The sequence below is a fragment of the Uloborus diversus genome, chromosome 3 (genome assembly GCF_026930045.1).
Source record: "Uloborus diversus isolate 005 chromosome 3, Udiv.v.3.1, whole genome shotgun sequence".
NCBI lineage: Eukaryota > Metazoa > Arthropoda > Arachnida > Araneae > Uloboridae > Uloborus > Uloborus diversus.
Window position 1 is genome coordinate 158,955,224 of NC_072733.1, and position 17,412 is coordinate 158,972,635.

The window sequence follows — 17,412 nt, forward strand, 5'->3', positions numbered from 1 at the left end:
GTATATACTTATTTATTTATTATTCCTCTCACAAGTGCCTCAAATACTAATTGTTTAAGTATATTAAATTTTTCAATATTGTGTTTTAGTTCGTTTAAGAAGGACAAGGAGTCATATCACACAATAAATTCTCACCTCCGTTACCCAAACACAAAATGCCATTCCTCCTTATTATGTGACTGTAATGACATCAAATTTTATTTTCCATGATACAAGGGTTATGTTTATTTTCAGCCATAGTTGAAGTTGTGAGTTTTTTGTCGAAAAACAAGAAGATAGATTTTGCTTAAAAAACTGACTTCTCACCTCCGTGAACTTGATTTTCAGGGATGTAAGTTAATGCAAAAAAAAAGAGAAGTAAAGTAGATGAAGTATACAGGGTGTTCCGTTTTAACCTGCAAGACCTTTATTTTGGCAACCGTTAGTCCTAAATGTATACTTTCAATTGCAAAAATGTTGAAAATCAGATGCAGTGTTAAGATATTGCAAGTTTGAAGTGAAAATAAAAATGAGTCAAAAAGTACAAAATTTAACTTTTTATACGGGTCACAGGTCCCCAACTTATATATTAGGAAGTAATCTCCATTGAAAAATAATTCCAACACAAAACGTTTGAAATTAGTACGACCAATATTCACAGATATATGAAAAAAACAGTGTTTTGTGACTTACACCACTTTACACTCGCTGTCAATGACATCTTTTGGGGGAAAATATAGCGGTTTACAAATGTTTAAAGTTATATGTGTGCATAGAGTGTGGTTTTTATTAAATTACTCGAGGTTTTGCAGTGTGTTTTTGCGTATCACAGCATAACATTTGCATTAACTTTTGAATAGAAATGAAAAATATACATACCTTGTTTTTTTTTTTTTTGTTTTGTTTTGTTTTTTCTTACTTTGACAACCTGTCTCTCTTTTGAAAGGGCAATAAGTTCCGATCTCATTTTCTGTATGGTCCCTTTAAAACTTTGAACTGGAACATCTCCTTGAGTTTTAGTCGCAAAAATGTCAATTTTTTTTGCTCCAGTAAGCTTTCAATGGAGATTATCTCCATTAACCATGAAGTACGGAAATATTTTTTAAAAAAGTTTCAAAAAATTCCTATGACAGACTTGTTAGTCATGGAGACATTTTAAAGTTGACAAATTGGTAATATTTTTGAAAAATTATGAAATAAAACAAAAAGTTCACATGTGCGCCTTTTTCCATATATTTTAAATATATACTCCCTAAATATGTTATGGAAGCTTAACACTTTATTACAAAATATCACGACAAACATAATCATCTCCAAATTTTAACACATAACGCATAACCCATCTTCCATACCTTCAACTTTTACTTACTATACTTTGGAATACTACCTATGATGAACGAACGCTATCAGTTTAACAGTTATTTTTTACTATCAGTTCTTGTTCCGACGCAGTTTTTCCATATATAGTTGCTTATTATATGGAATCATTTAAAGTTGCAAATAGAGTTACTTGCGACCTCTCTTTGCGACGATACTCCTGCTTTTAGTCCTATTGGTTTTCAGAAAATTAATTCTTTCGCTGCTGATATACCATCCCAAAATATTGTTATAGCGTTGGAAAGGCGGAATAAACCAATGTATAGCTTTTAAAATTCCCACAATATTATACCTGCTCCGTAAGTAGTTTTAAAACCTGCCAGTGTCACTATGTAGGAACATAACCTCTGCATAGAAGACTAACTGGGAAAGTAAATTGAAAGAAAAAAGAAAAAAAAAGTTACTTGTATGAGAAGAAAATAACTCTTTTTTTAGTGAGTGCGATGTCAAAAAAATAATAATAATAAAAATAAATAAATATACGTATACTACTCAATTATTTCAATTTGAGTTTTAAAACAAACCTGGAGTTTTAGTTGATTGAATATATATATATATATATATATATATATATATATATATATATATATATATATATATATATATATATATATATATATATATATATATATATACACGCACACACACATACACACAGTGTGTTCCGTTTTAACCTTCCGTATTAACCGTTAAGTTTGAAGTAAAAATAAAAATAAGTCAAAAAATACAAAAGTTAATTTTTTATATGGGCCTCAAGTCCCCTAAGAAATAATCGCCATTAATTAGAGAAATAATCTGCATTGAAAACTATTACTGACACAAAAAAATTGACATTTGTGCGATCAAAACTCAAGGAGATATTCCATTTCAAAGTTTTAAGGGAGCATACAGAAGATGAGATTGGAACTCGCCGTTTCAGAAGAAAGACAGGTCGTCATAGTAAGCAAAACAAGGTATTTGTATTTTTCATTGCTATTCAAAAATAAATGCCAATGTTGTGCCGTGATACGCAAAAACGCACCACAAAACCTCGATCAATTTGAGAAAGCACGCTATAAGTCACAAAACGCTACGTTTTATATCTCGGTGAATATTGTTCGTCAAACTTTTTTTGTTGGAATTATTTTTTAATGGAGATTATTTCCCTAAAAATAAGTTAGGGGACCTGTGGTCAGTATAAAAAAACTAAATTTTGTATTTTTTGACTCATTTTTATTTTTACTTCAAACTTCTATTATCTTAACCCTGCATCTGATTTTGAACATTTTTGCAGCTGGAAGTATACATCTAGGACTAACGGTTGCGAAAATAAAGGTCTTGCAGGTTAAAACGGAACGCCCTGTATCCTGTATATATATATATATATATGAATGAATGAATGATTTTCCAAAAACCTGACATTTTTCAATCCGATTTAAAAATAAATAAAAATGCGGGAAAAAAATCTGAAAGAAAAAAAAGCTTACTCTTCGTTAAGAACTTAAAAGAAAAATAGAGCGAACTCAGTTTAACTATGTTGCACCCTCAAAAGAGGGGGTCGAATTTTCATACAGTAAGAGACTGACAAGCAGCACCAGGAGAGTTACAAAATGAATTTCTTCATGGAATGTAACTATAGTAATGAAGATGTAAGAGAAGCCTTAATCAAAAAGTATGGTTATTAAGTGACAAAACAAAATTTATGTAAAACCTTTCTTACAATTTCTTCGAGTACAAGTTCCGTTTTTCCATATTATTCACTTTGAATAGCTTACACTCCGAATAACGAACAGTCATTTCAACGGGAAAAAAATTTGTTGCTACATTACAACTTTCTTTAAATTAGTCATACACAGTATAATACAATTTACAAAAAGGAAAGTTACCTTCTCATTACCTGCGAATTGTTTCATGGTTCAGGTACAAACATAAAAAACAAAAAGGGAATCATCAATATTAATATCATATATTTTACTTTTAATTTATAGCAGCTACGAAATTTATAGCAACTTCACTAACTTATTCGAGCAAAATTTAGATAAACAAATGTCTAACCAATAAATCTCTTTTTTGGAACGATTCGTAAGTTAAACAACAAAAAATATTAAATAAATAGAATTATATTACGGATACATATTTAATTTATCGTTTGCCAAATTTAACTTTCTTTTTTTCAATCAATCTTATTTTTCAACTAATGTATTGGAAATAAATCCTTCTATCCTACGGGATGCATTACTAGTTCTTGGGAAATAATTCTAGGAGAGTGATTTTTTTAGGACATGAGTATGTTACATTTTTTAGGACAGGAGTATGACAATTCCCATACAATTTGCCTATTGCGTAAGCCCAGGATTATAATTTAGGTAAATAATGTTATTTTTCGATTCTAACTTCTTAATTCAACTACACACTATATGAGAAGCATTATTATTTTTCTTTTATTTAACACAGAAATTTCGTCCAGGAGAATGACAGCAAACATGTAACAAACCCATTTTTGAACTTAAAAGTTTTAGTAAGACAGCAGACAAATCATATGAACTTAATATTCAAGGAATCACACAGCAAATTGAAAAATCCTTTTTTTAAATCTATAATAATCTAACTCATTCCTAGGATAGGAGAATGACAGGAAACCTGGGGTCAAAGTTTAAAACGATGTACCTTGATGCTTTAAATAATTTAATTTAATTAAAGAATGCTATTTTACACCTTGAAGTATGCTTAATTTTGTACTACAAATTGAATTTGTAGAATGATGATATAAAATTTTTAAATAATTTAAGTTCATTTGAAAAACGGTTGGGGACAAGCCAAAAGTGTTGTCACGCCAAAAGTGTAGACACGTCAAAAAAATTGTAAAAAAATTAAATGAGTTGTTGTTTTAATAAGAGTAGAATAACATCAGATAAGTTATTTCTAACTATTTAAAAAAAAGAAAACACTTTGAGGTAAACAATTTTTGTGTTAGGCGCTACTGGGACATAATATTGTTAGGATTTTGGAGAATCATCTCTCTCTCTCTCTCTCTATCTCTCTCTCTCTCTCTCTCTCTATATATATATATATATATATATATATATATATATATATATATATATATATATATATATATATATATATATATATTAGGGTGGTCCTTATTTTTAAAGTTGCAGATATTTTACGCGACGCCCCCTCAATTTGTTCCATTGTACAAACAAATGATCCTTGCAAAATTTAAAGTCAATCCATGAATCTTAACACGTGCCCCTAGGGCCCCCTTTTTTGAGTTTCGAAGAAAAATTTGCGGATTTTCTCATTTTTATGTAAAAATATTCTACCGTTTTATATTTAAAGTAATTTTGAACCTCAATAGGTGCTGCTACTTCCAGATCGACCATTCGTTCACTTTCATTCTGTAAAATTTAACATGTTACAGAGAATAAAATGTACACCAATGGCCTTGGGTCAAGCGTTCTGCGCTTGTTCCAACCAAGCGGCAGGGGAACGTTTCTTCCCATCAAGATGGACACAAGGGATTCTATAGTCCATTAATGAATGACCTATGCCATTAATGAACGATCTTTGACAACAACAAATTGCCTCGTCCAGGCTTTGGGGGTGTTGATTTACAAAATTCCCTGTGTATGTAATTGGTGTGTCAAATAGAGTCGCAAGGTTTCAATGCTATAAATATAAGTAATTGCAATTATATTTTAATTCACTGTTCTTTAGTTATAAACATACCTACATGCGTATCCAATTTTTAATTTTTAAAATATAAATTTCGAAAAATCCTCGATTACTGCTATCATAAAAATATATTGTATTTCCCGTAGCTAAAATATAAATTACAAAAAAATATCAAGATCAGAACAATGTAGAAATCTATACTTTAAATTAATTTTCTTCTATTTCAGTACATAGTCCTTTATTATCATCAAATTCTTGCAATTCACAAGATTTAGAAACCGAAATGGGTATCTATCCTAACCTGTTGAACTTTTGTTTTCTCAGCTGGTCTACCACAATGCAAAAAAGCCTACAACGATTGATATCTGCTCGCCTTTCATCACTGTCATACAAATGACATATTAGGGATAAAGATATTGCTCATTTATTTACAGCCTATGTAGATGTAGTAAATTTAAATCCAAATGACCCAGTGATCAATCGTACATTCCTTAAGAGAGCAAAAGAAAATCTTCGAGAGGTAAAATTAAATTTCATGAACTTAAATATAGATTTTGTAGTTATTCACTGGGATACAAAGCTACATCCAGATGTAACAGGAAAAAGAACGCCGACAGGATTACCGTGAAAGCTTCAGGTCCTAATATTGAACAGCTACTCGCAATTCTTTAGATATTTCTTCAGTTGTATATGATAACTTAGATGATAGATCTTTATTGCTAACTGTTCTAGTGTTTGATACAACCACTTGCAATACCAACCGTATAAATTGTGCATGCAATCTTTTAGAGCAAAAACTGAACGGTGATATATTACATTTGGATTGCCATCATCATGCACCTGAAATCGTACCGCAGAGTGTGTCCTTAAAGAAATTCTTGCCTTTCTTAGTTCCAGATTAGATATTCAATTATTTAAGCGCTTCAAAATTTTGTGGAAAGATCTCCATCATTCAGAACTTATAACATTTCAATCAAGTACACATACCACTTAAATTCTAAAAGACGAAGTGGATGACATATTATTGTTTGTAAAAAGCGGAATTAAGAAAGATTACAAGGAATTCTCATAACTTGCAATAATATTTCCTGGTGAATTTCCTCCTACAGGGATATGTTTTCGGCAACCTGGAGCTTATCCCTGAGCCACATGGGTGTCAAAAGGAATTTTTGTTTGAAAATTTTTATATTTAGGATGCAATTTAAATTAACCTTACATGAAAAGAAAGCCCTTCAATGCTGTTTTACAAAGCTCTTTTACAATTAAATGCTGTATCAAGATATGGTTCTTCGCAGCAACCCAATCGGGGCTCCTTTGAATAATATATGTCTGAAAAACTAGTAGCGTACAAAATGACGACAAACATGCAGCAGAAGCAGTGATTGGAAAATTCATAAATCACTTATGGTATGTAGGGGATAAACTAGAAGCTTTGTCCGTATTGGATGAAGGAATTAACTTTAAAGATAGGAAAAGACTAGTCCAAAAAATACTTGTGATAAGGAAGACGTGTCTGATGACTGTTTAACAAATTTCAGATAACAGTAGATGATTTAGAAAACTTTCTTAGTAAAGATCTTCCTCTTTATAGAATCAATTACGAGTCAATAAAATTGTTTGATAAGTTTCAAATACTAAAAGATTTTTTTCTATTTGATCCTGATTCACGGCAAAATGTTTAAGCTATTTAAAGGGAAGAGAGATTGTTAAAATACTGAAAATTGTGAAAGATACAACTGAAAGAGGAGCACAATATTAATCGAAGAATTTAACAACTAATTTACCAAATATGAGTCACAAAGCAATTTATTTTACAGACCGTCCAAGACTATCGGGAAAAAATACACTATCGAGATACATTAAAAAAGCGTACGACTAAGGAAAGTTTCTAAATCATTATTTCTTTCTTATTCAAAGTAAAATCTTTAGATGATATAAAGTAATTAAAAAGGTTAATTTATTTGCTACCTCACTGTAAAAATATTTTGCAAACCTAGGAGAAACGATGTACTGGGTCTGAAATAAAAACTCGGAAGATTTGTGAGAAAATTATCAAAAGTGTTAAAGTTCATCGGCCTAGGGGCATGTGTTATTATTGACCGATCGAGTTCAAATTTTGCACACGTTACTTTTTATTATAGTGTCACAAAACTAGGGGGCGTCACTTGTGGAATTCCGAAAAAAAAATTTTCCCATATAAATAAGGACCACCCTAATATATATATATATATATATATATATATATATATATATATATATATATATATATATATATATATATATATATATATATATATATATATAAATTTTTTTAAGCTATATTACTTCAATTTGAGTTTCAAAACAGACCTAGAGTTTTAGTTGATTGAAAAATAAGGAAAGCAGCTCTCCCCTGATGATATGAATACAGTAAATAAAGTAAAACGCTCGCAGATAGCGAGTGAAATATTGCCTTTTTAGCCAGTTAAGTCATTGGTGTGATTTGGCATTTCATTTTAAAACTAAAGCAAATTGGAAAACCCACCCCTCTGCAATGCAAGTCCTTCAAGTTTTCATTAAAGCATATAATGTTTTCAATAAACTTGTGTCTTTCAATGTTCGATGCATGAAAACGTATTATTTGGATATTTTAAGTTCGTACTTTTGATGGATTAAACTTGAATCAATAGTAAAATTTATTCTAGGACTGAAAAATGTAATAAGTTGACTTGAAAGCTGCTAAGACTCTTGGCGTCTACAAGAGAAAAAAAAATCCATGGATACTTATTCAGTAAATTCAATGTATTCTCGACTTTATTATGAAGAAATAATAACAATATTTTAAAACTGAATAATAGTTTGTTCTAACCAATGACAGTCCGAATAAATGATCTGAAATTACATTTGATAAATCAAACTATCTTTGAATTTTCATTTACAACAAATTCAGAAATTTCGCGAATGTTACCTGCCACAATCCGAAAGTATTTTATGTTTAACTGAAATCTAATTAGTTCTAGCGTTTAATTTTACATCAGATGTATGCAGCTGCCCAACTTAATGGATTCCGGCTCTCGCAAAAGTCCTAAAGTTACTAATTTAAAAATAAAAATGAGTCTTTTCTTATATGCTCAAAATGCTAATTGTCTAAAATGTCGAAGTATTTCAACTGTCTCCACAAAGTAAGCCGATACGAAACTAGATTTCTATTTTAAATCTAGACGGAATGCTGATTTGTTCTGAAAGCGAACAATTAAATGTTACGCTTAGGGAAGTTTATTTAAAAAAAAAAAAAGATTTAGGAGAAAGATATATTCATTACATTTAACATTATCTCTAGGAAGGCATCCTTTGCTTAGCAAAAATATTGTCATTTTGGTTAGTTTCAAGTTTCGTTGTTTAGCGTAAAACCATGACTGAAAAGAAATAATGTGTCATCGGAAATTGAAATGGTATGAGGAAAGCCAGGTCATTTTGCTGTAACACGTTTTGTATATTCGACTCTTTGAGAAGTTTGTGATAGAAGTTTGCTGTATTTTATTTTTGAAGGTATTTATTTATTTATTTATTTATTGACGGTATGAAGTGAAACCGCAGCATGCAACAAAAGTAATGAGACGGCAGTGTTTTGAAGTGACGTCATAAATTGGATGTATTTATCGCCAATATAACTATAGGGGAGACGCGGGATAGTTGACCCGCTTTTTTGTTAGAGCTAATAACTTTTAATAACTTTTGTTTCATTCAATGGAACTAAACGATCTCCCGTTACATATTAAGAAGTCTGTTTCCCTGTCAATCAAAATATCATGCCGTTTTGTAAGTGTATTTTTTATGATATACTTTAAGAAAAATTAAAATAAGGAAAAAATACAAAAAATCTTTTGCACAAAGAACCTCGATCCCAGTCAACAAGAGACTTTATCCTGCGTGGAAAAGCGTCCTTATAAGTGTTTTAAATACAACTCAACCATTTATTATTGCAATCTGTTTTAAATTAATTAAAAAAAAACTGTTCATTCACTATAAAAAAGGAAGTAAACAAATATCTATAGCGATTAAAATTAATATTTGGAAAACAGAACCAACTTTGCAAAAGGAAATAACTGACATTGCTAAACAAAATTATACCTTTTCATCGGTATTGATCAAATATACAGTGAAAATTAAGAAACAAATAATAAAAAGACATTTAAAATTTTGCGTATATTCTATAAGTAACAAGCAAAATTAGTGTTTTAGCGTCATAAACTGTAAAACATTTTTCAAAACTGACACTAACAATCAGTTCAAATTAGTAGTTCACAGGAAAAGAAAGTAAAAAAAAAGTTATTTTTCGAATTTCCACAAATTTTGGAAAAGTAAAACAACTGTTAAGCTTAATATAAGATTTAAAAGTTGGTGTGAGTATTTTTTTTCATAGTGCAGTAGAGTAACAGTTCTCCCAACTCAGATTTTTTCAAGCTTTCGCTATTAATAGGGATTTACTTAAAAATTATAACATCAAGCGCAACATTGTTTATTTTGTTAAACTACGACAGAATTTTTTTAACGAAAATACGGCAGTAGAAATTGTTCGATTATACCAGGTAAGCAGTCAGTAAGAGCAAGAGCTATTTAATTACTGCTGATTATATTAAAAGTTTTTTTCTGATGCATGCTGTAAATGCCTAAAATATTTATGTATACCTGAACTATAAGTTAAATAAGTACCTTTGGGCATAAAAAGTAAAGAAGCGCAAATTGCAGATTGCTGCAGACACGTGTTTCGGCGTTGCAACGAGCCCTTTTTCAATTAAGAAAAAACGAGCTTATGGATGAGTTATAAATGTATTTTCCTCCATAAGCTCATTTCTTTTGCACTGAAAAAAGCGTTCGTTGTAACGCCGAAACACGTGTCTGCAGCAATCTGCAGCAATTTGTGCTACTTGACGTCATTATTTCTTATTATACCCAGCTATAATCTGTCCAACTGCAAGTTTTAAAAGCAGCCAATCTATGTTTAAAAAGGGTAAATAAATCTTGGTTTTTATTTATTGCTTAAATACAACGTAAAGAAGCATACAAGTTTTTACAAATGTTTTAGATTGAAATAGTACAGGATTCTCTTTTCGATTTGGCTGCACTCAAGCTCTTTATCCTTTCTAAACGGATTCCATAAAGAAGTTTCTGGAGAAAAAGAGGGAAAAAAAGTCATAAATGGAAAGTATAAGGACAAAAATTGAGTTCTTAAGTGGACACTTCTTTATTTCTTTCAGAACCGTAAAAGAATTTGGGAACTTTTTGTTCTCTAAAATTGAAAACGAAATTCTTTAGCAGTAGTGGCCATTTGCTGGAGACAAAAGCATATCAAATAGAAGAACTGCAAATGAATACAGAAAGTTAATTAAGCGTACCTTCATGTTATCTTTTGAATACAATACTACAATTCAATAAAATACCCATTTCAACAACTACTAACTTAAAATAAGAAAACGAATGTTTAGAAAATTGTTGTTCTAAAGTATCTTAAGTATGCAAGTAACATATAATCTAGTGACATGTTTATTCTGAAAATAAGTAACATATAATTCGACTTATATTCTATTTTAAATGGCAGTGAAACGAAGGTAAAAAGACAAGAAAAAAAAAAAGAAGGGTGAACAAAATAAACCTTTAATAAAAATTTTTAATCTGTGCAACACTTGTATGACGACGGTGCAAGTTCAAAAATTGCGCAGATTAGTTCAAAGAATAGTGCAATCAACACCATTGAAATTTAGTACAAAAAGCAGTATTGAAAGATTTCCTAAACTTTTAGATGCGACACGTACAGTTTACCACAAATGTTTGATGGGACTATAGTTTGATAATGTGGCATGGGGAACTTCACGCACGTCGGATGATGTAGATGATGATGATGATGACATTCACGCAAAAATTCATCAATCGTCGATATTGGCGAGGTCTAGCAGCTTAATTGTTTTAATGCGATGTTATGTTGTTGTTGTCAATTGAAGAGTGATCTTGTGAACGTGCTAATCGAAAAAACCGTCTGACATAGAGGGGAACGGTACTAGTAACAGACAAGAGTCCAGTCACAGACAGTCATAAGTTTGGATTTAAATAATAGGCCTTTTAAGCGGATGGAACTGATGTTGCTGTTGCCCATGAATACGGTGCAACCATCTAGTGTTAACAGAGTGAATTTTTGGAGCCAGTTGGTATTTACAAGGCAGTGATGGAAGGTTATGAACAGCCACTACGAGGTCAGCTGATGTTTCACGTTCATTTGAATTTAATTCATCTATAGTTCTAAAAATGAAGAACTTTGGCACGTTTTGAAGAGAAAAGGGGAATTTGTCCATTATTCATCCTTTCCTCATCCTATATGTTACTGGGTATCATCATATTTTTCGGTGTCTGTTACTGGGGTTCGGACCTTCTTTTGAAAGTGATCAAATGACGAGCTGATGTGTGCATCACATGACTTCCTTTTACTCCAATTTAATGTCATTTCCCCATTACTGGCAATTTTAATGTGATTTAATAGTTCACTCTCTAAATATCACCAATAGTGGCCAAATTAAAACAGATTTTTAAAAAAATCTCCACATTTGTCCACCAACAAAAAAACCAAAAGACTGACGATATATTGCCAAGTGTCCGCCAAATTATAACACCACTTGAGTTTGCATCGAATTTAACAACGATTTTTCGCCAACAGGTGCCACCAAAAGTTGAGGTACACAACTAGATCTCACTAGGAGTCTACGTACCAAATTTCAACTTTCTAGGACTTACCGTTCTTGAGTTATGCGACATACATACGCACATACATACGTACATACAGACGTCACTTGAAAATTCGTAATTGTAATTAACTCGGGAATCGTCATAATGGATATTTCGCGTGTCTATATGTTCTTAGGCACTTATCTACGTGTGGTCAAGTGGAAAAAAAAACTCAATATTCATTCGGGGGTGAATAAAATGAAAATTAAGGTTGATTTTTGAGCGAAAATTTTTTCGCGAATACAATACTTCCTTTTGTGTAAAAGGAAATAAAAATAAAATGAAACAAATCAGAGGATCCAGAAGCAACCAAACGTTAGATGAGATGCAGTTGCATGACAGAAAAATAGTTTAAAAAGTCTAAACACATAAAAAGGCTCAGAAAATTGAATTAACCTGACAGCGATGTCTTAAGTATGTCTGTGACTGGTGCTGTTACCCGAATAATCTAAAATCCCACTGCAAATTTCTGCTTCATCCTTTTTTAAACAAAATAATTTTCATGTATAATTTTGATTGTAAGAATATGTTGTTTCTAGTGGGTTGTCTATCGAAATATCACCACAAGCAGGGATAGTGCCGCAATCTTGGATTTCAGGTGCATTTTTTCCATTATCGTTTCACATTGCAGAAGCTATTGTTTTGCAAGTAAAATCATTAGTTCGTAATTAAAGAGCCGAAAATTAAAGGTGTTTTCATTTTTATTTTTGCTGTAGCAGGAGCGGATACATTAAATCTATAACTTCGTAAATTTTGAATCAGAATCCGAGCTAAAAAGAAAAGTCATTTAATGGCCTTTTGCAGATTAACAGAAATAAAACAAGGGAGGAATCTATCGGTTTTTCAAAAATCCACGAACTTCGACACTATGTATTTCACATTTCAGCATAGTCGCACCTCTTACAGCTAAAAAAACAGCATTTCAAAAGGAATTGATCTCTTCAGTTTATCAAGTGATTATTTTATTTGCAAATATTAAATAGTTTTCGAGACATAAACTGAAAAAAAAAAAGTACCAAAAGTCGAAGATCACGACACAAGTTTCTCCTACTAACAATCCTACATTGATAGGCAACCTGGCAGAATTCCGCCGTAATTTTGGTAAATTTTTCTCACCAGCTGCAACATTTCTGTCTTGTTGATGCCAACAGATGAAGATTTCTAAAGAGTTGTTCCAAAAATGTCCCTAAATGTTGATAAACTTCAAGTTTTGGCTATGATGGACGTAACTGATAAGGGTTTTACGATTCTTTTACTAGCGATTTGATTAATGTTTATCACCGAAAAAAGTGATTGTCTTGTTTTATTTATTTTTCATTAACATAATTACATAAGATTCAAATTTTTTTTTTAAATAAATCATCATGTTTTTATCAACAATTATGTGAAATTTCAGAGAGGTTAAATGAGTTCTGTGTCAGATACAATTTATCAACGCACTACAAGTGCATACAGATTAGTGAATGACAGAAAAAGATTTTTTTTCAAAAGTTTAAGGGGCTGTAAAATTCAAATCCGATCACACAAGAAAGAAAAAATGCACATTGTTAATTACCAATATAGGCAAATTAAGTAGATGAAATTTTATCAAAATCAGAGAAAATGGGTTATAAATCCTTTTTTTTTGTGGGTGATTTGAAATGGATTTACTCAGTTATGAGTTTATTTTACTAACATTTTTTTCTGTTTAATGCCTAAATGAGATTGCTTAATTTCATCAGAAAATATTCGAAAAATCTGCTAGTTTTATGCATACACATAACAACAGCAATGATTCTTTACATTGAGAATAATTAGGGGAGACTGGGGATACTTGATCCCCACTTTAGTTTTCAATTTTTTTTCTCGGCGGTAAATTATCAGTTTGTTTCAAAAAAAAAAGAACGTGAAGAAAGATAACTTTTTCATCTATCTAACAGTAATTTTTTCAATTTTAAATTAAACACATAGTTTTAATAAGATATTTTTTTCAATAACTTTATAAAGGGATCATGTATCCCTTGATGTGGGGGGTACTTGATCCCACTGAGAAAATACATAAACATTTCGTTAGATCAGCTATATTTATGGATTCTAGTTTTCTACATAATGTTTCTAAAAATAACACTAGTTCTATTTTTTTTATTAGATTATAATAAAGGGAACACAAAATAACTTTGTTTTAAATTCCACTAGGACATTTGTAAAAATAATGTAGACAACATAATGGAACTTATGATGGTTTTGAACAGTAACTTATTCTCTAATACAGTTGTGAACAATATATTTCCTCAATAAAACTGACATTTTTTTAAAAGTAGCGTAATGAAACTCAAACTACTATAAATAAAATAAGAAAAAGGACGACAAGCACAAAAATCATTTTATTTGCTTCTTGTCTTGCAACAGTAAAATTAAGAGTTTTATCAATTGAATTAATATTTAAAAAGTTGGATGAAACATGTAAGTATCAGCATACTTATAGAAAAGAATAGAAAGCCTAGCATATATTTTCAAAACCTGAAAAGTGAACTGCAAACAATTCGTTTAGTGTAGTTCTAAAAGTTTCGCTCAACCCGACTGGATGTGTGCAGTTTAACACATTTTGTCAATTTTTTAGGAAAAATAGATTGATTAATCATATTAAATTTTCGCTTCGGAAAACTTATTTCAAACACTAGAAATCCAACTTTGCATTCTATCCGCTAATGGGTCTACATAATGGGCAACTCACTTTTTAATGTAAATCTAACTAGAGCAAATCATTTTTTTTTCTTTTAAACAAAGATTTGACATCTATTGAAACTTGTTCAAGCTCATTGGGCTTATCAGAACATAATTTATCAGTAGAGTTAGTTTATAAGATGTTTCAAGTGTTATGTGGGTTATAAGAGCGAACTGATATTTTAATTGTTTAGCATATTTACTGCAGTGATTGGTTAAATCTAACACTCAAACTATTATAAATTTTATTATGTTAACATGATCTTGAATGTTTAAAGTTAATGTCAACTGAGTAAACAACAGTTATATTGTTTTCATTGTGTTTATATTGTCATATGGATACTTGATCCTGGGAGCATGTATCCCTCTAAACGAAGGGACCAAGTATCCCAAATATGCGATTTTTACAAACATACTTGTTATATTATTAACAATCAGTGGCAATTTTCTAAAAATGTCTCAATTATTAAAGACTGTCTATACTTTAACAGGACATTTCGGTATTGTTTTTAAGTTGTATATAACGGATAATGTAGACTTTCCTTAAAAAAAGTTTCCCTTAACTAGAGATGAAAACAGTCGGGAAAAAAACCGGAAAATTTCCGAAAAAAACCGTTTTTTTCCGAAGGAGTAAATTTCCACTTCGGAAAAATTGAAAAAAAAAAAAGAATTTTTTCAACTTTTCAGGGTTTTAATTGAAATTTTCAGAAAAAAGGGATTAGAAATTTCTCACGCTTAAATTCTGATGCAATCCCCCCCCTCGCTTTATGTTAAAATACTGTCTAACATTAATGCAAGTTGTTGTATGACAATATAATTTGCATATAGATCAAAAAATGTTTAATAATACTTTTTGCAAAAAAGCTTAAACCAATAACCTTAGTGAAGAATTTATTTTCCTTCTTCATAAAACAAACAAGCATAACTTTAATCACAAAACTATGTTTCTGCTGATTGTGCGAACCAAATGTACAGGATGTGGCAAAAAAAAAAAAGGGACAAGCAATTTTCCAAGAAACTCTAATAAAAACAAATAAATTAACAAAACACAAAAAATAATATGAGAAGACCTTTAGCAATCAAAAAATTTAATTGGTTTCAAACTAGCAGCCTTTTGCAGCGATATAGAAATGCAACTGATTATTGAAATTTTCATTCAAAGGCAGCAAGTCCTTTAATCTATCCTATTCCCTTTAAAGCAATTGGTTTAGAAAGTCCAAATTTATGTGTAGTTTAGGGTAGACCTTTGACTCTGTACGGCCTGTTTCAGTGTAATAAATGGGATAGAGGTTGTCCACTCTAAAGATGATATCATGTCAAAAACAATGCGCCTTGCACCACTCGTCTTTTTGGCCTTATAAATCGATGTGGAGTTAAAGGAATATGTCCAGTCTACAATGCTGAAGTGCTCTTAGCCCCACAGAAGTACAATAACTCTAAGATGTCCTTCTGGTTCACTTTTTGATTAATTTTACGGCTCTCATCCACAAAAAACTAGATATTTTTCGCCGCTTGTGCTAATTCCATTTCAGACCAAGACTGACTTCGGATTTTGGCGATCTTTAACATTTTCTAAGGTGCTTGGTGTGTCTACAGACCAAACGCTATCGTTCTAGGGGTTATGAGTTGGTTAAACTGTAAATCAGTGAAAGGTATCTCTTTGAGCGTGGACTTGCGGCCCGTCTCAAACGTTTCTGGCATCTTTGGAGTCATACGAATGCCTGAACTTTTTGGAACTCGTAAAACTTCTGTTTGAGCTGTTTTTTCCCTCAGTCGCACAAATTCCCACAAACGACTGCTCTCGTGGAAACCCAAGGGTTTCATTGAACTCACTTTTGGATGACCTGAGGATTAACTGAAATGTTCACTGTTCGTTTTTGTACACATTCCCGACTATCATTTCCAAGCCACTTAAAACGGCATGCCTTTTCAAATACTGTTTGTCGAGGGACAACAAGCAAACGAACTGTCGTTCTACTTGGTTAAACAGTTTAAAATAGCAGGTATTTTTCTTAAAATTGTAAGAAAACCGAAAACAATACATAAACTAGGTAATATATTGTAAATTATTTTCTAATAAAGTGAGAAACAAAAATAAATTAGGCACTCATTAAAATGAAATTACCTTTCTTCCATTCGATGATACAATTTTTGTTCGATATTTGTTTTGCCGCAACCTGTATACTGCCGTTCTAAGCAAAAAAAGGGGAATTTGCAGTTGGGCTCAAGCTGAGATATTGTATTTTAAAGTGTGGCTCTTCCACATATTTGATTCAGATGTTTTTTTTTTTTTTTTTTTTTTTTTTTTTTTAAAGAATTTTTCAAAACAATACTTCTTGATCAAATGACCCTAAAACATTTTATTTATTAAGTAAAATACGAAACAGAGATTAGCTTGGTTATAATAACTTAATATTGTTCAAAAGTTGCTGGTATGACTACTTTTACTACTGTGCTTAGCCTGGCCGTATGAGTAAACTGAAACTGTAGTTTAAGTTTTGGTTCAGCTTAAGAAACACCAATTTAGTTTTGATTTGGTCTGAGACTGGATTGGAAAAAAATCAAAACTCAATAGCTTTCATTTTCAGATAGTAAAGTTACATTGTATTATTTTTCTTTCAAAAAAAAAAAAAAACAATCATGTTTGAAAGTCGAAAATTTCAATTAATGCTTCACGTTTCAAAGGCAATCTAAAATAGAAAATGTAATTGTTACGATTAGACACACATTACCCAATATTATTGATTAAATGACGACTTGACTTATTTCTGGTGTTTCATCATGAAAGCTCTCAGTTATGAAACAAAAAGTCTTTTTTTTTTGTTCTAATTAATCTTACCTTTATGCGTATTTCTGTCAAGCAGTGGATAGCATATATTTCTTAATGCTTAACTCTTTATATGTTCTAAAAAACACAGAGCTATTAAGAAACCTTAATTTTAT